General features: G+C 43.7%; 13 pseudogenes; all 13 read left to right on the top strand.

Annotated features, from left to right (window-relative positions):
• The first annotated feature begins 7,097 nt into the window (after window positions 1–7,097).
• LOC134939005 (5S ribosomal RNA) lies at window positions 7,098–7,216 on the top strand (annotated as a pseudogene).
• A 1,936-nt stretch (window positions 7,217–9,152) lies between these two features.
• Window positions 9,153–9,271, top strand: LOC134937642 (5S ribosomal RNA; annotated as a pseudogene).
• A 4,514-nt stretch (window positions 9,272–13,785) lies between these two features.
• Window positions 13,786–13,904, top strand: LOC134937801 (5S ribosomal RNA; annotated as a pseudogene).
• A 1,301-nt stretch (window positions 13,905–15,205) lies between these two features.
• On the top strand, window positions 15,206–15,324 carry LOC134937145 (5S ribosomal RNA; annotated as a pseudogene).
• A 333-nt stretch (window positions 15,325–15,657) lies between these two features.
• On the top strand, window positions 15,658–15,776 carry LOC134937095 (5S ribosomal RNA; annotated as a pseudogene).
• A 106-nt stretch (window positions 15,777–15,882) lies between these two features.
• On the top strand, window positions 15,883–16,001 carry LOC134937659 (5S ribosomal RNA; annotated as a pseudogene).
• A 329-nt stretch (window positions 16,002–16,330) lies between these two features.
• LOC134939099 (5S ribosomal RNA) lies at window positions 16,331–16,449 on the top strand (annotated as a pseudogene).
• A 1,794-nt stretch (window positions 16,450–18,243) lies between these two features.
• LOC134936966 (5S ribosomal RNA) lies at window positions 18,244–18,362 on the top strand (annotated as a pseudogene).
• Window positions 18,363–18,474: 112 nt separating this feature from the next.
• On the top strand, window positions 18,475–18,593 carry LOC134936884 (5S ribosomal RNA; annotated as a pseudogene).
• A 965-nt stretch (window positions 18,594–19,558) lies between these two features.
• On the top strand, window positions 19,559–19,677 carry LOC134937007 (5S ribosomal RNA; annotated as a pseudogene).
• Window positions 19,678–19,784: 107 nt separating this feature from the next.
• Window positions 19,785–19,902, top strand: LOC134937772 (5S ribosomal RNA; annotated as a pseudogene).
• A 783-nt stretch (window positions 19,903–20,685) lies between these two features.
• LOC134937654 (5S ribosomal RNA) lies at window positions 20,686–20,804 on the top strand (annotated as a pseudogene).
• Window positions 20,805–21,355: 551 nt separating this feature from the next.
• Window positions 21,356–21,474, top strand: LOC134937390 (5S ribosomal RNA; annotated as a pseudogene).
• Window positions 21,475–21,531: the final 57 nt, after the last annotated feature.

The raw sequence follows: 21,531 nt of genomic DNA, 5'->3' as shown, positions 1-21,531 counted from the left end.
ATTCCTCCGATGCATCCTTGCGTGTAACGCCTACTGCTGCTGGCGCTGCTGTTGTTGCTGCTGGGAGTCGATGGTCATCCCAGAGGGGAAGTCGTAAGCCCACTTGTACTACTTCCAGTAAGCAATTGACTGTTCAACAGTCCTTTGCGAGGAAGATGAAATATCACAGCAGTCATCCTGCTGCAAAGCGGATAACTGAGGCCTTGACAACTATGTTGGTGTTAGACGTGCGTCCGGTATCCGCCGTTAGTTCACAGGGAACTAGACAATTTATTGAGGCAGTGTGCCCCCGTTACCAAATACCATCTAGGTTCCACTTCTCTAGGCAGGCGATACCGAGAATGTACACGGACGTCAGAAAAAGACTCACCAGTGTCCTAAAAAATGCAGTTGTACCCAATGTCCACTTAACCACGGACATGTGGACAAGTGGAGCAGGGCAGGGTCAGGACTATATGACTGTGACAGCCCACTGGGTAGATGTATGGACTCCCGCCGCAAGAACAGCAGCGGCGGCACCAGTAGCAGCATCTCGCAAACGCCAACTCTTTCCTAGGCAGGCTACGCTTTGTATCACCGCTTTCCAGAATACGCACACAGCTGAAAACCTCTTACGGCAACTGAGGAAGATCATCGCGGAATGGCTTACCCCAATTGGACTCTCCTGTGGATTTGTGGCATCGGACAACGCCAGCAATATTGTGTGTGCATTAAATATGGGCAAATTCCAGCACGTCCCATGTTTTGCACATACCTTGAATTTGGTGGTGCAGAATTTTTTAAAAAACGACAGGGGCGTGCAAGAGATGCTGTCGGTGGCCAGAAGAATTGCGGGACACTTTCGGCGTACAGGCACCACGTACAGAAGACTGGAGCACCACCAAAAACTACTGAACCTGCCCTGCCATCATCTGAAGCAAGAAGTGGTAACGAGGTGGAATTCAACCCTCTATATGCTTCAGAGGTTGGAGGAGCAGCAAAAGGCCATTCAAGCCTATACAATTGAGCACGATATAGTAGGTGGAATGCACCTGTCTCAAGCGCAGTGGAGAATGATTTCAACGTTGTGCAAGGTTCTGATGCCCTTTGAACTTGCCACACGTGAAGTCAGTTCAGACACTGCCAGCCTGAGTCAGGTCATTCCCCTCATCAGGCTTTTGCAGAAGAAGCTGGAGACATTGAAGGAGGAGCTAACACGGAGCGATTCCGCTAGGCATGTGGGACTTGTGGATGGAGCCCTTAATTCGCTTAACAAGGATTCACGGGTGGTCAATCTGTTGAAATCAGAGCACTACATTTTGGCCACCGTGCTTGATCCTAGATTTAAAGCCTACCTTGGATCTCTCTTTCCGGCAGACACAAGTCTGCTGGGGTTCAAAGACCTGCTGGTGACAAAATTGTCAAGTCAAGCGGAACGCGACCTGTCAACATCTCCTCCTTCACATTCTCCCGCAACTGGGGGTGCGAGGAAAAGGCTCAGAATTCCGAGCCCACCCGCTGGCGGTGATGCAGGGCAGTCTGGAGCGACTGCTGATGCTGACATCTGGTCCGGACTGAAGGACCTGACAACGATTACGGACATGTCGTCTACTGTCACTGCATATGATTCTCTCAACATTGATAGAATGGTGGAGGATTATATGAGTGACCGCATCCAAGTAGGCACGTCACACAGTCCGTACTTATACTGGCAGGAAAAAGAGGCAATTTGGAGGCCCTTGCACAAACTGGCTTTATTCTACCTAAGTTGCCCTCCCACAAGTGTGTACTCCGAAAGAGTGTTTAGTGCCGCCGCTCACCTTGTCAGCAATCGGCGTACGAGGTTACATCCAGAAAATGTGGAGAAGATGATGTTCATTAAAATGAATTATAATCAATTCCTCCGCGGAGACATTGACCAGCAGCAATTGCCTCCACAAAGTACACAGGGAGCTGAGATGGTGGATTCCAGTGGGGACGAATTGATAATCTGTGAGGAGGGGGATGTACACGGTGATATATCGGAGGGTGATGATGAGGTGGACATCTTGCCTCTGTAGAGCCAGTTTGTGCAAGGAGAGATTAATTGCTTCTTTTTTGGGGGGGGTCCAAACCAACCCGTCATATCAGTCACAGTCGTGTGGCAGACCCTGTCACTGAAATGATGGGTTGGTTAAAGTGTGCATGTCCTGTTTTGTTTATACAACATAAGGGTGGGTGGGAGGGCCCAAGGACAATTCCATCTTGCACCTCTTTTTTCTTTTCTTTTTCTTTGCATCATGTGCTGATTGGGGAGGGTTTTTTGGAAGGGACATCCTGCGTGACACTGCAGTGCCACTCCTAAATGGGCCCGGTGTTTGTGTCGGCCACTAGGGTCGCTAATCTTACTCACACAGTCAGCTACCTCATTGCGCCTCTTTTTTTCTTTGCGTCATGTGCTGTTTGGGGAGGGTTTTTTGGAAGGGACATCCTGCGTGACACTGCAGTGCCACTCCTAGATGGGCCCGGTGTTTGTGTCGGCCACTAGGGTCGCTAATCTTACTCACACAGTCAGCTACCTCATTGCGCCTCTTTTTTTCTTTGCGTCATGTGCTGTTTGGGGAGGGTTTTTTGGAAGGGACATCCTGCGTGACACTGCAGTGCCACTCCTAGATGGGCCCGGTGTTTGTGTCGGCCACTAGGGTCGCTAATCTTACTCACACAGCTACCTCATTGCGCCTCTTTTTTTCTTTGCGTCATGTGCTGTTTGGGGAGGGTTTTTAGGAAGGGCCATCCTGCGTGACACTGCAGTGCCACTCCTAGATGGGCCCGGTGTTTGTGTCGGCCACTAGGGTCGCTAATCTTACTCACACAGCTACCTCATTGCGCCTCTTTTTTTCTTTGCGTCATGTGCTGTTTGGAGAGGGTTTTTTGGAAGGGACATCCTGCGTGACACTGCAGTGCCACTCCTAGATGGGCCCGGTGTTTGTGTCGGCCACTAGGGTCGCTTATCTTACTCACACAGCGACCTCGGTGCAAATTTTAGGACTAAAAATAATATTGTGAGGTGTGAGGTATTCAGAATAGACTGAAAATGAGTGTAAATTATGGTTTTTGAGGTTAATAATACTTTGGGATCAACATGACCCCCAAATTCTATGATTTAAGCTGTTTTTTAGTGTTTTTTGAAAAAAACACCCGAATCCAAAACACACCCGAATCCGACAAAAAAAATTCGGTGAGGTTTTGCCAAAACGCGTTCGAACCCAAAACACAGCCGCGGAACCGAACCCAAAACCAAAACACAAAACCCGAAAAATTTCAGGCGCTCATCTCTAGTCTCAATGAGACTGGTCAAAATGGACTGAAATGGGACTACAACTAGGCGGTAACATGCAAGAGTTCTGTCACATGAGAGTATCATGGGAGAGTCATGTTCATGTATCTAAAGGTCAGTGCAATTCCAGTTTTTTGTGTATGGAGAATGGAAATCTGTTTCTGTTGGATCTCTTACACCCAGAATGGGGCTGGCCAAGTACCAGCACCAATAATGACGGCTGTTGCTGCTGCCATAAGAGCAGTGGACACACGAATTATAGAACAGGGCTTAGCAAAGTCTGACACTTCAGCTGTTCTGGAACTGAACATCCCAGCATGCTTTGCCACAGTTACAGTACAGTATGTTCTATCAGCAAAGATATGGCAGGGCATGCCTGGATGTGTGTCATGAACCGGTCACTCACCGTTGCGGGTTACGGGGTCCATCCATTGCTGGCGCAGTTGCTTGTGGTGCTGTGCGGCCATGTGGGGACATGGCATGGTCGGCGGCAGAGGTAATGCAGGTTCTGGGAGCCGGGAGTGCGGCGACCGAATGGCCAGAGGTGCCTCTGTGTGTCTGCAGTATAGGAGGCTGCCATGTTGGAGACCAAATGCAGCACCTGTGAGCACCTGTGTGCTTGTGATGCTCATAAGTAGGCTGGGATTATTTCATACTTGGCCAGTGCTTTGTTGTAGCTGCTCTGTACCCTAGCTCTGTCCTCTCCATACTTTTCTGTGTGATTCCAGTAGTCCAGATATCACCTCCGCTCCCAGAGGTCTGCCTGCAGCCTTCATCACAAAAGATCCAACAGCTCCCTGCTGTGCTGTCAGTCAATCGCTCTCCAAGTGGCAACAAGTAGATTTCCAGAGTCCTATGAGAGATTTCCCTGTCTGCTTGCTTCAATCACACAGCCTTTGGAAGTTTCTACTTAATCCAGGTGCTCGTTTTATCAGCTCTCAGCTTAACCTATTCTTCACTATTGTCATCTGCTGCAGCTCTGCACACCCTGCAAGTATTCCTTTCCATTTTGCATCATTCAAAGACCACTCTACACAGTTCTTCATTTCAGCCTTTAAGCATCGGTAACAAGTCTTCAGTTATTCATCTATGTATACAATTTCCAGTTAACACTTCTACAGTTTGGCACCAATCATTGCTTTATACTGGACAATTCTTCATTAATCTACAGGCACGTTTTATCTTATTCATATGGACATTTCTTCAATGCATCTTCAATGCTGATCCTGCTTATCTTTATGCCATTCATTACAATACGTCAGTGTATTTATGGTGACTAATGATTGTCATTTAACTCCTTATTGGAACTGTTGTCTATTAATAAATATATGAAATGGAACTATCTTAGTCCTCCCTGTTTTCATCATACTACAGCACCTACACCTTCGGTTGGTCCAGGGGTAACAGATCCACAAAGTCAGTCGGTCCTGACAATGTGTTCCTCTACAGCAGCTAGAGTGCCACATGTTAGATATCCCTCCTATAGAATATTAGATTGTAGCACTAGCTCTAACTTGATTAAGTGTGGCTATAAGAATAGTTAAATGAGGACACAGTAGTCACTTAAACGGTTCCTTTTGACATGAATACTTAATAAAGAATCACAATGATTATTGTAAATATTTCTAAGAACGTTTTTCCAGTGTCCTAACTTCTTATCTCTACAATCACGAATTTTATGCTCTGCATCAAAAATATTTGTCATACTGTATATTTTAATAAAATATAGAGATGTGCGCCGACCCCTGTGTTTTGGTTGTAGATTTCGATCTGTATCTCCTTCGTTTTTTAGATCTGTATTTGGTTTTGCTAAAACTACCCTTGTGTGTTTTGGTTTTGGTGTTTAATTTTTTGGAAAAAATAATAAAAACAATTAAAATCACATAATTTGGGCCTATTTTTGATCCTACAGTTTTATTAACCTCAATAACATTCATTTACAGTAATTTTTGACCTCCTCACAGCTCACAATAATGTTTTCATCTGGTTTAGGCCAAAGGCTGCAGTGGGCAGACAGAGCTGTGGCACAAACATGCAGCAGTACCCTCCCCATGATGGATATTAAAAAGGACATACACAGTTTAACAAACCAAGCACTTCAGTGATGGGGACTGTCACTTTGTGACTGAAGTGCTTGGCACCCACAACATTTCTTGGAAGTTTTACCACCAATAACTAATGAGGAGGTTGATAATAAGGGTGTTAATAGCATTATGATCTTGTAAAATACATTTCATGAACTCGCCGCAAATGACGTAACATGGAGGAGGTGTCTAGATGGCCAACATCCCTACCTCTACTAACTTGGCCTCACAAATGGAGCAGATGCCTTAACAGTGTGAGGATTTGGGTAAAAATAATCCCACACCCAAGGTGTGGCTTTTTTGGTCTTATGCCCAGGCATCACAATGGCTTTCTTTTTATCACAGGCAAGAATTTCAGCCAGTGGTGGCTGGCTTACGCCATCAAAATCATTAACATCCTCATCATCAGTGTCAGATAGTAGTAGTACACACATATCCCCCTCATCCTGTTCCACAAGCATCTTCAATTTTTACTATGTCCTCATCATTATCTTTACTTATACTACTCACCACATGTGCAGATAGGGCAGAAATGGTGGAAAGTAGTGAAAGAGGCTTCCCTATGAGGACAGTGAGAGAAATGTCAGACTCACATATAGCTAATGTGGACACCCCTAAAATGTTCCTCAGGAATGTGTGACAGTTCTGAATTCAAAGTTTGTTCTACTGCCTTAGTGGTTTTCATTTTTTTGATACCTGTTCTAGACTCTGAGTGAAAAGTTCTTGCATCGTCATGAGATGCAGAAGAAGATTCCTCACTGACAGTTGCAAAACCACCACTTACAAATAAAAGCCAAGGCCTGAGTCTTTCCTGCCACTTCGTGTTAGGAATGGCATATTAACTATTTCATGTTCTCTGCAGCTTTCTTTCCTTTTGATTTTTTTTACCACTGTAAAATTAAATTGCTTCTTTTATTTTACATTCCCTGACTTAAGCCCTCTATGCCCTTGGGCGTGAGCTTTAGTAGATGACGTTGACAGACATGTATCATCATGACTGGTGGTTGCACCTGCAGTACTAGTTGTGCTTTATTCTCTCCTCTCAATTGATCATCCTCCATACCTATCAACAAACACAAAGTGGGGTACAGCACACACCACGATTTGTACAAAAACTATACCAACTACAGTGTCACAATAAGTGTATGATTCTGAAATAATAATCTAACACTGCAGTTTACTTTCATCTACAGTGTCACACAATGTGTTTAAGTCAGAAATAATAGTCTAAACATTGCAGTTTTATTTTCACCTACAGTGTCACACAATATGTGTATGGGTCAGAAATAATAATTTGACACCAAGGTTTACTTTCACCTACAGTGCCACACAATACATTTATGAGTCAAAAATAGTAATCTAACACTGTGGTTTACTGTACTTTCACATATAGTGTCACACAATACGTGTTTGATTCACTGAATAGTATTGTACAATAGGGTATATCATCCTCCCACTCCACAATCAAAAATAAATGATATATTTAGCTTTTATTTTGTTTAAATTGGGGCAGAGCACCACAAGAATGACAGAGCACCCCCAGAAGACACAGAAGACCCTGGATGGATGTACAGAGCACCCCTTTATGTACAACAAATCACAGACTACCTACAGTTTCTCAATACGTGTATGATTATACACTGCAATCTGACCGGCAGTGTCACAGAAAAATAATAGTATAGTACTGTACAAAAGCTCTACCAGAAAACACAAAGCTCATCTACAGCCACACAACACTGGACATGCCTAATCTCATCTGATCTTGGAAATTAAGCAGTGTTGGGCCTGGTTAGTACTTGGATGAGAGACCACCTGGGAATACCAGGTGCTGTAGGTATTTTTATAATAACAACAACCAGTGCCGTAACTAGACATTTTAGTGCTGTGTGCAAGAAACAGCATCGCACCCCTCCAATATTTAAAACAGGTCCAGTGCCAAAAATATAGGGGAGTGGCTTCTTGGGTAAGGGGCATGGCAACAAAATAATACCAATTCATATTACACTGCACAGTAGTCTCCATTATTCAAATTACGATGCACAGTAACTCCAATTATACACAGTACATCAGGTAGAGCCCCTTTTACATATTACAATAGGTATGGCCCATGTCACACATTACGCCAGGTAAAGCCCCATTTTACACATTACGACACAAGTACTGCCATAATACAGTACTTGTGCATTTCATATGGGAAGCATCACTGGCAAATTGTACTGCCACCAGGGATATCTCCAGCGATAGCAGCATTATAGGGAAAGACATTGTTTAAAACAGATTGTGCTTACCTGCCATCATGTGGTTCATCCACTTCGCCTCTGACCGATGGCCAGTAGGACTGAATCACCTTCAGTGGAAGAGGTGGGGTATTGTAAAGGATGAAGAAGGGAGAAGTGAAAGAAGAAAGGGGACAGTAGTGGTGGAAGGAGAAGCATGGTAAGAGGAAAAGGGGATTGTGAAGGGGCACAATTTTAAGGTGGGTTTTGGAGGCACAAGAAAAAGATGGGCCATGGATGATACATTATTGAATTAGGTGGGGGCACAGATATAATAGCAGGAGTATTAGAAGACACAAGTAAAGGAAGGAGGAAAAACATAGGTCAGACACACACAAAGATGATACAGAGACACACTGGGACCTGGAGGGACATGGAGATATAGTGTATACACCAGTGGTTGGGAGGAGGGGTAATATACACAATGGTGACTGGTGGTGGTGGTTGGCAGGGGGACATTAAGAAATACACCTGGTGACTGGGGGGATATTAAGAAATACATACTGGTGATTGCAGTGGGGGGAGAGAGGGGTTATGAAGAAATACACAATACACTCTGGTGACGGGGGGGCATGCAGACGTACACTATGTTGACTGGGGGTGGAGGGGACATGCAGACTTACACACTTGTGACTGGGGCAGGTGGAAGGGGACATGGAGATGCAGAAAGCGGTGACTGTGGAGGGCATAGAGACATACACATTGATTACTGGGGGGACATGGATATGTACATATCGGTGACTGGGGGTGGGGGATGGGGGACAGAGATGTACACATGTGATTGGGGGTGGGGGTGAAATATACATGGGTGACTTGGGTTGAGGAGGAAGACATGTTGACATTCTGTATATATGTAATATATACACTAGTAACTGGGGGGAGGGGGACATGGAGATGTACATACTGGTGACTGGAGGGGGACATGGAGACGTACACTGTGTTGACTGGGGGTGGGGGACATAGAGATGTACACATTAATGATTGGTGGGTGAGGACATGAAGATATACACACTGGTGACTTGGGGTGAGTAGAGGGGGACATGGGGATGTACACACTGGTGAAAGGGGTGGTAGCAGGGGAGCATGGATGCATACACACTGGTGATTGGGGTGGGGGAAAGGGGAATATTTACAGAGGGCAGACAGCAGATGCTGTTCTTCCCTCCGTAAATATACTATTTGTGGAGGGCCCCAGGATAACCATCCCTGATGCCCTCCCTATAATCTGCTCCCTGTTACCTATTATGTTGTTAGCGGAAGCACTGCCGCTGGAGAGGGGGAACTGTAGCTATCTGCGGTGGTCGGCATGGCATGCCTGTGGGTTCTGCCAGTGTGCCTGCGCTCACAATGCTTTTGCACTGTGTGCCAGGCACCACTGGCCCATAGCTAGTTTCGGACCTGCCAACAATATTCTCTTGATACATTCCATTTTGAAACAAATTTATTTATGTACCAGTGGTTAGAAGTAGAAGAGCTCTAACAGAAACCACATAGCTCATCTACAGCCATAACACACTGGACATGCCCAATGTCATCTGATCTTGGAAGCTAAGCAGTGTTGGGCCTAGTTAGTACTTGGATTGGAGACCACCAGGGAATATCAGGAGCTGTAAAAAATTTTATACTACCAACACCGTTCTCTTGATGCATTCCATTTTGAAATTTATTAATTTATGTACCAGTAGTTAGAAGTAGAAGAGCTCTAACAGAAACCACAAACCGCACCTACAGCCACACCATACTGGACATGCCCAATCTCATGTGATCTTGGAAGCTAAGCAGAGTTTGGCCTGTTTAATACATGTATGGGAGTCCACCTGGGTGTCACTGACCTAGGATGGGGGTGTTGTGAACTCGGGGGTTCTCCCGATGGTAGGGGAGAGGAACCACAGATACTCGTAATGCCCATCCCTGGTATTGAAGGCCGTCTTCCATTCGTCCACCTGTCGGATACGTATCAAATTATAAGCTCCCCTTAAATCAAGCTTAGTGAAAACTCGGGCTCCGCGAACTCTATCGAAAAGCTCCGTAATGAGCGGCAAAGGATACTTATTCTTAATGGTGACATCATTTAGACCACGATAGTCAATACATGGTCTCAGCCCTCCGTCCTTCTTCTTCACAAAAAAGAAACCCGCCCCTGCCGGGGAGGTAGAGGGGCGGTGGAATCCTTTCTGCAGATTAGACTTGATATAGTCCGACATAGCTTGGGTCTCGGGCAGTGATAAGGGATAAGTGCGACCCCGAGGTGGCATTTTCCCCGGAATGAGCTCAATGGGGCAGTCCCAGGGTCTATGCGGTGGTAGCTGATCGGCCGCTTGCTCCGAGAACACGTCAGAAAACTCCCGATAGGCCTCCGGAATGAGCCCTTCATCTGACTTGGAAGATACACGAAGTGGATAGACAGGGGTGAGACAATTTGAATGACAAAAAGAACTCCAAGATGTTATTTGTGTCGAACTCCAGTCGACGTGAGTGTTGTGAAGTTTAAGCCAAGGAAGGCCAAGAACCAGATCGTGGGGCATCTCACGAATCACTAGAAACTTCAGGTGTTCTTGATGCAGAGCTCCCACTTGCAGTTTGATTGGTACTGTGCAACTTGAAATCAGACCGTTAGAAATTTGGGTACCATTGATAGCAGTCAACGTAATAGGTCGTTCGACCGACCGTAGCTGAAAACCCAGATCCTGGGCACAGGAAAGGGAAATAAAATTCCCTGGAGCCCCTGAGTCCAGCAGAGCCTTAACGGGTTTGGCTATTGACTCGGAGAACAGAGACACGGAGAGTAAACAGTCCACTGGCGGAGAAGGTTTAGAAGAAACCCCTAGCTCGACTCCTCCGGAACAAAACCTTACACGATGGAGTCTGATTTGTTCTCATAGGTGGTAAGGTTCATATGATGCATATAGGTTTCTAAAATGCAAAAGAACACACAACCATAGTGCAACTCTGTTTAAACACCAAACACGCTTCCATTTATATGGTCCCACTCACATAAGGCGGTTTTGATATTGCATGTAGATAATCAAAGGTGTTGAGATTGCCGCTATCACTCAATGGAACAAGACTCCTTACTGGATGGCTTAAAAAGAAACAAGGCAATAGTGCACTAACGTCTTAAAAGACAAACAGATTTAATAAAAAATGCACTCACAAACATTGAAGCATGCTTCTGATAAAGGACGATGTCCGAAAGCGCTAAAGCAGGGAGTTGGTGAGGACGAGGACGTACGGACGGGAGCTGTGGTGTGTGTGCGGCTGGAGACGGCATCTCACTGGGACTTTGCGGTGATTATTCTCGGCAACAGCTCTCCTGTTCAAGAGTCTATCTGATCCTCTACATGTTGATTTTTATTCAATGTTTGTGAGTGCATTTTTTATTAAATCTGTTTGTCTTTTAAGACGTTAGTGCACTATTGCCTTGTTTCTTTTTAAGCCGTCCAGTAAGGAGTCTTGTTCCATTGAGTGATAGCGGCAATCTCAACACCTTTGATTATCTACATGCAATATCAAAACCGCCTTATGTGAGTGGGACCATTTAAATGGAAGCGTGTTTGGTGTTTAAACAGAGTTGCACTATAGTTGTGTGTTCTTTTGCATTTTAGAAACCTGTATGCATCATATGAACCTTACCACCTATGAGAATAAATCAGACTCCATCGTGTAAGGTTTTATTCGAGGGTATAAATTAGCGCCACGTGGTGCCACATCCATTTGTTTCCATTACATTGTTGTGAATCACGGTGAAAGGTTCCTTTGGTATCCAAGGGCTGCTAGTAGTATTTAAGCGCACTAAGGGTCTATTTTTCTTTATTCCTCTGGAACAAGCTAGGACTGCCCGGTTCCCGGGCGAGACTTGCAAAACTTGAGAAAGTGATCCGCGGCTCCGCAGTAGAGGCAGAGTCTACCCTCACGATGACGCTGACGTTCTTCTGGGGACAGCCGAGATCGATTAATCTGCATAGGTTCATCAGGACTTGGAATAACCGTTTGCTTAGACGGAAGAGATCGGACCCTTGATTGATCTGACCGACTACTTTCACCACCTTGTTCCTGCATGCGAAGATCCACTTTTACACAGAGCGAGATCAAGTGTTCTAAAGAATCCGGCAAATCTCTAGTGACCAACTCGTCCTTTAGACGATCGGAGAGCCCGTTCCAAAAGGCAGCCCGAAGGGCATCATTATTCCAGCGCAGATCTGAGGCTATGGTCTGAAAATTAATCACATACTGTCCCACTGAACGAGAGCCTTGTCGGACACGAAGCAAGTCTGCAGAGGCAGCGGTCGTCCTGCCAGGCTCATCAAAGACCCTCCGGAATGACGAATTGAAATTGGTGTAACTAGAAACCAATGGATCAAATCGCTCCCATAACAGAGACACCCAATCCAACGCTGAACCCTCGAGCAAAGAAATAATGTATGCCACCTTGGACCGATCAGTAGGGAAGTTATGTGAAAGAAGTTCAAAATGTACCTCGTACTGATTGAGAAAACCACGGCAATTCTTTGGATTCCCATTATAGCGAGAAGGAGTAGGGAGCTGAAGGCGTGACCTGGTTCCAGAGGAGGATGGAATATTACTAGAGACAACCACTGGAGCAGGTACTGGAGCTGGGACCGGTACTACTGAAGACAGAGAAGTCTGAATTTGATCCAGCCGGCCAGATAATTCCTGGAGATAATGCATCACCTGGCCCTGTGCTGCTTCCTGACTTTGTACTCGAGAAATCAAGTCCTGGATGGTACTTGCCTCTGGGCTCCGATCCCCCGGGTCCATGAGGCCTGAGTATACTGTCACTGACCTAGGTTGGGGGTGTTGTGAACTCGGGGGTTCTCCCGATGGTAGGGGAGAGGAACCACAGTTGGGTCGGAACAGGGATGGCTTGATATAGGTCTTCCTCATACAGGACTCTGACAGTAAGGCTTGGTGAAAACATTAAAGAACTTTATTGCAGGAAGGGAGCAACACAATGTCACATAGCAGAGAAGGAATGTATGGAGGGAATGTCCAGGCCTATAGGAGGACTTGTAAGTAATGTTAAAGATTCCAGGAAAAAAAGTACTTGGGAGTGTTGGTACAAGACAATAGTGACTGAAGAACTTGTGAGTGAGGTTTTTAAAGATACTGCTGATTTGAAGAACTGGTGAACGGTGATTAAAGACTCTGATAATTTGAAACACTTGTGAGCGGTGGTTAAAGACACTGATGATTTGTATGACTTGAGAGCGTTGATTGAATACACTGTAGAACTTGAGAACGGTGGTTAAAGACACTGATGATTTGTATGACTTGAGAGCGGTGATTAAAGACACTGTAGAACTTGAGAACGGTGGTTAAAGACACTGATGATTTGTATGACTTGAGAGCGATGATTAAAGACACTGTAGAACTTGGGAGCGGTGGTTAAAGACACTGGTAATTTGCAAAAATTGAGAGCGGTGGTTAAAGACACAGAAGACTTGTAGAACTTGAGAGCGGTGTTTAAAGACACAGAAGACTTGTAGAACTTGAGAGCGGTGTTTTAAGACACAGAAGACTTGTAGAACTTGAGAGCGGTGTTTAGCCCGCAGCCCACGCTGACTCCAAGAAGCACTGGTGACTGGATTGCAGAGGAACACACCAGCCGCTGTATACGCTGGAACTGTGCAGCAACTGACACCTGGAAGCGCCGGAGACACTAGGGTACGACTGCAGAGAGACTCGCCGGGAACAAGAGCACTGGCATCCACTTAAGGGGAAAAGACGATACTCAGGCGCTGCCCGGCGTCTGCCTTTTAATCTCCCGTCTCCGCTGGATTGGCGGAACAGTCTGATGACGTCACCTGCTCCCCGCCCACATGATGCCGGGTGTCATGGCGGCGCCTCCGCCGCGGTGAACCGCCGGGAGCTGCGCCAGCCAGGCGCCGGAGCCCGTGGATCATCGAAGGCAGAGGCCGCAACACAGACCAGCAGGCACGCAGGGGTAAGCGCGGTGAACGCCGCCTATGGCGTGTGACACTGGGAATACCAAGTGCTGAAGGTATTTTTATACTATCAACAAAGTTCTCCTGATGCATTCCATTTTGAAACTTTAATTTATGTACCAGTAGTTAGAATTAGTAGAACTCTAAAAGAAACAGCAAAGCTCACCTACAGCCACACCACACTGGACATGCCCAATCTCATGTGATCTTGGAAGCTAAGCAGTGTTGAGTCTGGTTAATACTTGTATGGGAGATAACCTGAGAATACCAATTGTTGTAGGTATTTTTATAATACCAACAACAATCTCTTGATGAAAGAAACTAAAAGGTTTGTAGGCTCTGTGCAGGGTGGTGTAGATTGACACCTGTGGATCAGCAGCCACTTGGTGAGGGGGTAGCCAACCTCCTCAAAAAAACAACACTAGTGAATTAATAAATACCAGGTAGGCGCTCAGAACCAAAGAGACAACCTTGATAAAAACACAGATTTCTAATAGCATATAATATCATATAATATAGTACAACAATTAAAAAAGGTTAAAATGAATTTCATATGAGCTGATTGACAGAAGTGTATGATAGCTCTATAAATAAACAGATTGCATAAAACTAGGGATTCCCTTAAAGTCCTAAATGGCTAAGCAATAAGTACATATATTTATTATAGTTACCACAATTGCTGGTATTTGGTGGAGACTCTCAGAATAGTTCAGTCAGTCTCTGACACCTTAATCCATATTGTGTAGCCCGTAATGGAGGGATAAATGTGTGTCCTCTTGCTGTATAATCACAGTAGCAGGGTTCCAATGTTGTTAATGTGGCTTACTGTAGTGGATAAACTGTTGAACACCAAAAGCAGTTTCAAGCAGCTCACCAGACTTTGTTGCTATACTGTCAGCAATACGAGCTGCAAGTGCACGAGCTGTGTGGTTTGTCCGTTCACTTGACCAGCCATAAATGGAGTGGTACAGACAGTAGCTGAACACGGCTTCCATGAACCAGACTCCAGCTGTATGGGGTTCCTGCACACCGCCACTGGTGGCTACGCAGTGGATATGTCAGTGCAGAGAACTGCTATGCAGTGCTGTCAGTCTGGATCTGGTGTTACACGCAGTGTGATGATAATCTAAGGAGCCAAGTGTATGACTAGTTGGCACCAAGCAATAGGCTTCTCCTGTGCACAGTGGTAATTCCAGGGGTCCCGTTCTCTGTTTCCTTAACGCTTTTCTCTGCACTCAGGGTGGCTTCGTCAAGAGGCAGAGTGTCAATCTCTTGATGCATTATATTTTGAATCTTATTCATGTATGTACAACTAGTTAGAAGTAGAAAAGCTCTAACAGAACCCCCAAAGCTCAATATAGCCACACCACACTGGACATGCCCAATCTCATGTGATCTTGGAAGCTAAGCAGTGTTGGGTCTGGTTAATACTTGTATGAGAGACCACCTGAAAATATAAATTGTTGTAGGTATTTTTATAATACCAGCAACAATCTCTTGATGCATTATATTTTGAATCTTATTTATGTACAGTATGTACAAGTAGTTAGACGTAGAAGAGCTCCAACAGAAACCCCAAAGCTCAACTACAACCGCACCACACTGGACATGTCCAATCTCATGTGATCTTGGAAGCTAAGCAGTGTTGGGCCTGGTTAGTCCTTGGATGGGAGACCACCTAGGAAAACCAGGCATTGCAGGTATTTTTATACTACCAACAATATTCTCTTGATGCTTTACTTTTTAAAATGTATTCATTTATGTACCAGTAGTTAGAAGTAGTAGAGCACTAACAGAACCCACAAAGCTCATCAACAGCCAGCCATCAGTGGACATGCCCAATCTCTTTTGATCTTGGAAGCTAAGTAGTGTTGGGCCTGGTTAGTATTTGTATAGTTAAGCACCTGGGAATACCAGGTCCTCTAGGTATTTTTATGCTACTAAAAACGTTCTCTTGATGCATTACATTTTGAAATGTATTCATTTATGTACCAGTAGTTAGAAGTAGAAGAGCTCTAACAGAAACAACAATCCTCACCTACAGCAGCACCACACTGGACATACCCAATCTCATCTGATCTTGGAAGCTAAGCAGTGTTGGGCATGGTTAGTACTTGGATGGAAAACCACCTGGAAATACCAGATGCTGTATATATTTTATACTACCAACAACATTCTCTTGATGCATTCCATTTTAAAAATTATACATTTATGTACCAATAGTTAGAATTAGAAGCGCTCTAATAGAAACCATAAAACGCACCTACAGCCACACTGCACTGAACATGTCCAATTTCACCTGATCTTGGAAACTAAGCAGTGTTGAGCCTGGTTAATACTTGGATGGGAGACCACCTGAGAATATCAATTGCTGTAGGTATTTTTATACTACCAACAGCAATCTCTTGATGCATTATATTTTGAATCTTATTCATGTATGTACCAGTAGTTAGGAGTAGAAGAGCTCTAACAGAAACACCAAAATTCAAATACAGCCTCACCATACTGGATATGCCCAATCTCATGTGATCTTGAAAGCTTATCAGTGTTGGTACTGGTTAGTACTTGGATGGGAGACAAAATAGTAATACCAGATTTTGCAGGTATTTTTATGCATCAACATTCTCTTGATGCATTACATTTTGAAACTTATTAATTTATATACCAGTAGTTAGAAGTAGCAGAGCTCTAATAGTAACCACAAAGCTCATCTACAGCCAGACCTCACTGGACATGCCCAATCTTATCTGATATTGGAATATAAGCAGTGTTGGTCCTGGTTAGTACTTGTATGGATAACCGCCTGGGAATACCAGGTGCTGTAGATATTTTTATACTGCCAACAACGTTCTCTTGATGCATTCCATTTTGAAATGTATTTATTTATTTACCAGTAGTTAGAAGTACAAGAGCTATAACAGAAACCACAAAGCTCACCTACAGCCACACCACACTGGACATGCCCAATTTCATCTGATCTTGGAGCTAGGCCAGTGGTTCTCAAACTGTGTACCTAGGCACCCTGGGGTGCCTCAGGGCACATGCAGGGGTGCCTTGGATTGACAGTGCAGGACCAATTAAAATGATTTATGGTAAGTGTAATATGCAAAACTAGTGCTGGTGGGTGTCAGTCATAAAATATGTGGATAAACAGAAGCAAATCCTGTCCCTCACCACATAATTGAATCTATGGTTTACATATAAACAGTTTACTTAATTTAATATTTATATCTAAATTTCTCAATAAGAAACTTGTGGCCTATGGGTGCCGTGAAAAATATTCTGATACTCTAGGGATCCGTGACTCAAAAAAGTTTGGGAACCACTGAGCTAGGCAGTGTTGGTCCTGGTTAGTTCTTTGATGGGAGAACACCTGTGAATATCAGGTGCTGTAGATATTTTTATACTACCAGCAATTTTCTCTATGCATTTCATTTTGAAACGTATTCATTTATGTACCAGTCGTTAGAAGTAAAATAAATCTAACAAAAACGTTAAGCTTATCTACAGCCACACCACACTGAACAAGGCCAGTCTCACCTGATTTTTGAAACTTAGCAGTGTTGGGCCTGGTTTGTACCTGGGTGAGAGACCACCTTGGAATACCAGGTGCTACAGGTATTTTTATATTGCCAACAAAGTTCTCTTGATGCATTTAATTTTTACTGTATGTACCAGTAGTTAGAAATAGAAAAACTCTAACAACTACCACAAAGCTCACGTTAAACCACACCACACTGTACATGCCCAATCTCATCTGCTTTTGGAAGCTAAGCAGCGTTGGGCCTGGTTAGTACTTGGATGGAAGACCTCCTGGGTAATACAAGGTCCTGTAGGCATTTTTATTTCCCCAGGAACATTCTCTTGATGCATTCCACTTTAATACGTATTCATTTATGTACCAGTGGTTAGAAGTAGAAGAGCTCTAACAAAAACTTTAAGCTCATCTACAGCTACACCACAATGAACAAGACCAGTGTCATCTGATGTTTGAAGCTAAGCATTGTTGGGCCTGGTTTTTATCTGGGTGGGAGACCACCGTGGCATACCAAGTGATGTAAGTATGTTTATTCTACTAACAAAGTTTTCTTGTTGCATTCCATTTTGAAACATAGTAATTTATGTACCAGTAGATAGAAGTAGAAGAGCTCTAACAGAAACCACAAAGCTTACCTACAGCCACACCACACTGTACATGCCCAATCTCTTCTGATCTTGGAAACTAAGCAGTGTGGTGTCTGGTTAATATTTATATGGGAGACCACCTGGGAATACTTAGTTCTTTAGGTATTTTTATGCTACCAACAATGATCTCTTGATGCATTCAATATTGAAACGTATTCATTTATGTACCAGTAGTTAGAAGTAGAAGAGCTCTAACAGAAACCTCAAAGCCGGTATACACTCACACCACTCTGGACATGCCCAATCTCATCTGATCTTGGACGCTAAGCAGTGTTGGGCAGGTTTAGAATGTGGATGGGAGACCACATAGGAATACGAGGTGCTTAAGGTATTTTATACTTCCAACAATATACTCTTAAAGCATTACATTTTGGAACTCATTTATTTATGTAACAGTAGCTAGAAGTAAAAGAGCTCTAACAGAAACAACAAAGCTTACCTACAGCCACACCACACTTGACATGCCCAATCATATCTGATATTGAAAACTAAGCAGTGTTGGGCCTGGTAAGTACTTGGATGGGAGACCACCTGGGAATACCAGGTGCTGTAGGTATTTTTATACTACAGTACCAACAGTGTTCTCTTGATGCATTCCATTTGGAAACTTATTCATTTAGGTACCAGTAGTTTGAAGTAGAAGAGCTCTAAAAGAATCCACAAAGTTCATCTACAGCCATACCACACTGGACATGCCCAATCTCCTCTGATCATGCAAGCTAAGCAGTGTTGGGTCTAGCTAGTATTTGGATGGGATACCACCTGGAAATACCAGGTGCTGTAGTTATTTTTATGCTACCAAAAACGTTCTCTTGATGCATTCAATTTTGAAACTTATTAATTTACATACCAGTTGTTAGAAGTAGAAGAGTCATCTACAGACACACCACACTGGACATACCAGTTGGGAATGTCTGTGTGTTTGTGTTGCCTTGCATTGTCTCATTCCTGCCTCTAGGGGTCTCACTTACTGCCTTAGGTCTGAATGGCAGTTGTACACTCTGTCCCTGCAGGTTGATTACCTGATTGTGAGCAGCTGTGGCCAACACCTTGTGCTGCTATTTAGCTCCAGCACACCAGCATTCATGTGCAGATCATTGTGGTTCCGTCTGGAGTGTGACTAGGCTCTCTCCAGTTATCCTGTCCTGCTTCTGCCATACCTACATCTTGGAGACATTTCCTGCTGGATCAACATCTGCATTCCTGTATTATTATTTGTAGTCTGTTTCCACCCCTGCCCGATTACTACATTTTGGTATGTTATTTTCCCCCTGCTTTGTTTAAACCCGGATTTCTTCATGTTTATTTCACCTCTGTAATTAACCTGGACTATACCTATATTCGAGCATAATCATCCTCCCTGTTTCTATAACAAGCCATTACAATTATCTGAGAATATTGTGTTCTGTTCCATGTTAATCAAGGATCCAGTTTCTGTATGCTGATATTTTACTGGTTCTTTTCTACAATAAACCTTGTTTTAATTTTCACCTGGCTTCAGCTGACCTCATTTCAGGTATGCACACACAGAGAAACCTAGTAATCCTAACAATACCCATCTCATCTGATCTCAGAAGCTAAGCAGTGTTGGGTCTGGTTAGCACTTGGTTGGAAGACCACCTTGGAGTACTGGGTGCTGCAGGTATTTGTATACTACTAAACATGTTCTCTTGATGCATTCAATTTTGGAATTGATTAATTTATGTACCTGTAGTTAGAAGTAGAAGCGCTCTAACAGACACCAGAAAGCTAACCTACAGACACACCACACTGTACATGCCCAATCTCAGCTGATCTTGGAAGCTAAGCAGTGTTGGGCCTGGTTAAAATTTGTGTGGAAGACCACCTGGGAATACCAGGTTCTGTAGGTATTTTTATACTACCAACAACGTTGTCTTGATGCATTCAAAATTGAAACTTATTTATTTATGTACCAGTAGTTAGCATTAGAAGAGCTCTAATAGAAACCCCAACGCTAGTATACACCCACACCACACTGAACATGCCCAATCTCATCTGATCTTGGAGTTAAGCAGTGTTGTGCCTGGTTAGTACTTGGATGGGAGACCACCTGGTAATACCAGGTACTGCAGGTATTTTTATACTACCATCAACAATCTCTTGATGCATTACATTTTGATATGTATTCATTTATGTACCAGTATTTAGAAGTAGAATAGCCCTAAGTGAATCTCCAAAGCTCTTCTACAGCCACACCACACTGTTACATGCCCAATCTCATCTACTCTTGGATGCTAAGCAGTGCTGGGCCTGGTTAGAACTTGGATTGGAGACCTCCTAGGAATACAAGATGATGTAGGTATTTATATACTACCAACAATATACTCTTGATGCATTTTAATTTGAAACTTATTCATTTATGTACCAGTAGTTAGAAATAGAAGAGCTCTAACAGAAACCACAAAGCTCTCCTACAGACCTACCACACTGTGCATGCCCAATCATATTTACTCTTGGACGCTAAGCAGTGTTGGGACTGGTTAGAACTTGGATTGGAGACCACCTAGGAATACGAGATGCTGTAGGTATTTTTATACTACCAACAATATACTCTTGATGCATTGAATATTGAAACATATTCATTAATGTACCAGTAATTAGAAGAAGAGCTCTAACAGAAATCCCAAAGCTGGTATACACCCACACCTCACTGGACATGCCCAATCTCATTTGATCTTAGAAGCTAAGCAGTGTTTGGCAGGGTTAGAACTTGGATGGGAAACCACGTAGGAATACCAGGTGATGAAGGTATTTTTATACTACCAACAATATACTCTTGATGCATTACATTTTGAAACTCAATCATTTATGTAACAGTAGCTAGAAGTAGAAGAGCTCTAACAGAAACAACAAAGCTTACCTACAGCCACACCACACTGGACATGCCCAATCTTGTCTGATATTGGAAACCAAGCAGTGTTGGGCCTGGTTAGTACTTGGATGGAAGACTACCTGGGAATACCAGGTGCTGTAGGTATTTTTATACTATCAACAATGTTCTCTTCATGCATTCCATTTTGAAATTTATTCATTTATGTACCAGTAGTTAGAAGTAGAAGAGCTCTAACAGAAACTGCAAAACTCATCTGCAGCTACACCACACTGGACATACCAAATCTCATCTGTTCTTGGAAGCTAAGCAGTGTTGGGCCTGCTTACTGTTTGGTTAGGAGACCACCTGGGAATGCAAGGTGAAGCAGGTATTTTTTATACTACCAAAAACATTATTTTGTTGCATTCGATTTTAAAACGTATTCATTAATGTACCAGTAGTTAGAAGTAGTAGCTCTCTAACAGAAACCACAAAGCTAAACCACACTGGACATGCCCAATCTCATCTGATCATGGAAGCTAAGCAGTGTTGGGCCTGGTTAATATTTGGATGAGACACACCACCTGGGAATACCAGGTGCTGTAAATATTTTTATACTACCAACAACATTCTCCTGATGCATTCCATTTTGAGACTTATTCATTTATGTACCAGTAGTTCAATGTAGAAGAGCTCTAACAGAAACTGCAGAGCTCATCTACAGCCACACCACACTGGACATTCCCGATATCATCTGATCTTGGAAGCTAAGCAGTGTTGTGCCTAGTTAGTACTTGGATGGGAGACCATCTAGGAATACCATGTGCTGCAGGTAATTTTAAATTACCAACAACATATTTTCTTGTAAGTTTCCATTTTGAAACTTATTCAT

Source organism: Pseudophryne corroboree, chromosome 6 (assembly GCF_028390025.1).
Source record: "Pseudophryne corroboree isolate aPseCor3 chromosome 6, aPseCor3.hap2, whole genome shotgun sequence".
In the NCBI taxonomy this organism is placed as follows: domain Eukaryota; kingdom Metazoa; phylum Chordata; class Amphibia; order Anura; family Myobatrachidae; genus Pseudophryne; species Pseudophryne corroboree.
Note: the sequence above shows the minus strand (reverse complement) of the source record. Positions and strands in the feature narration are given on the sequence as shown.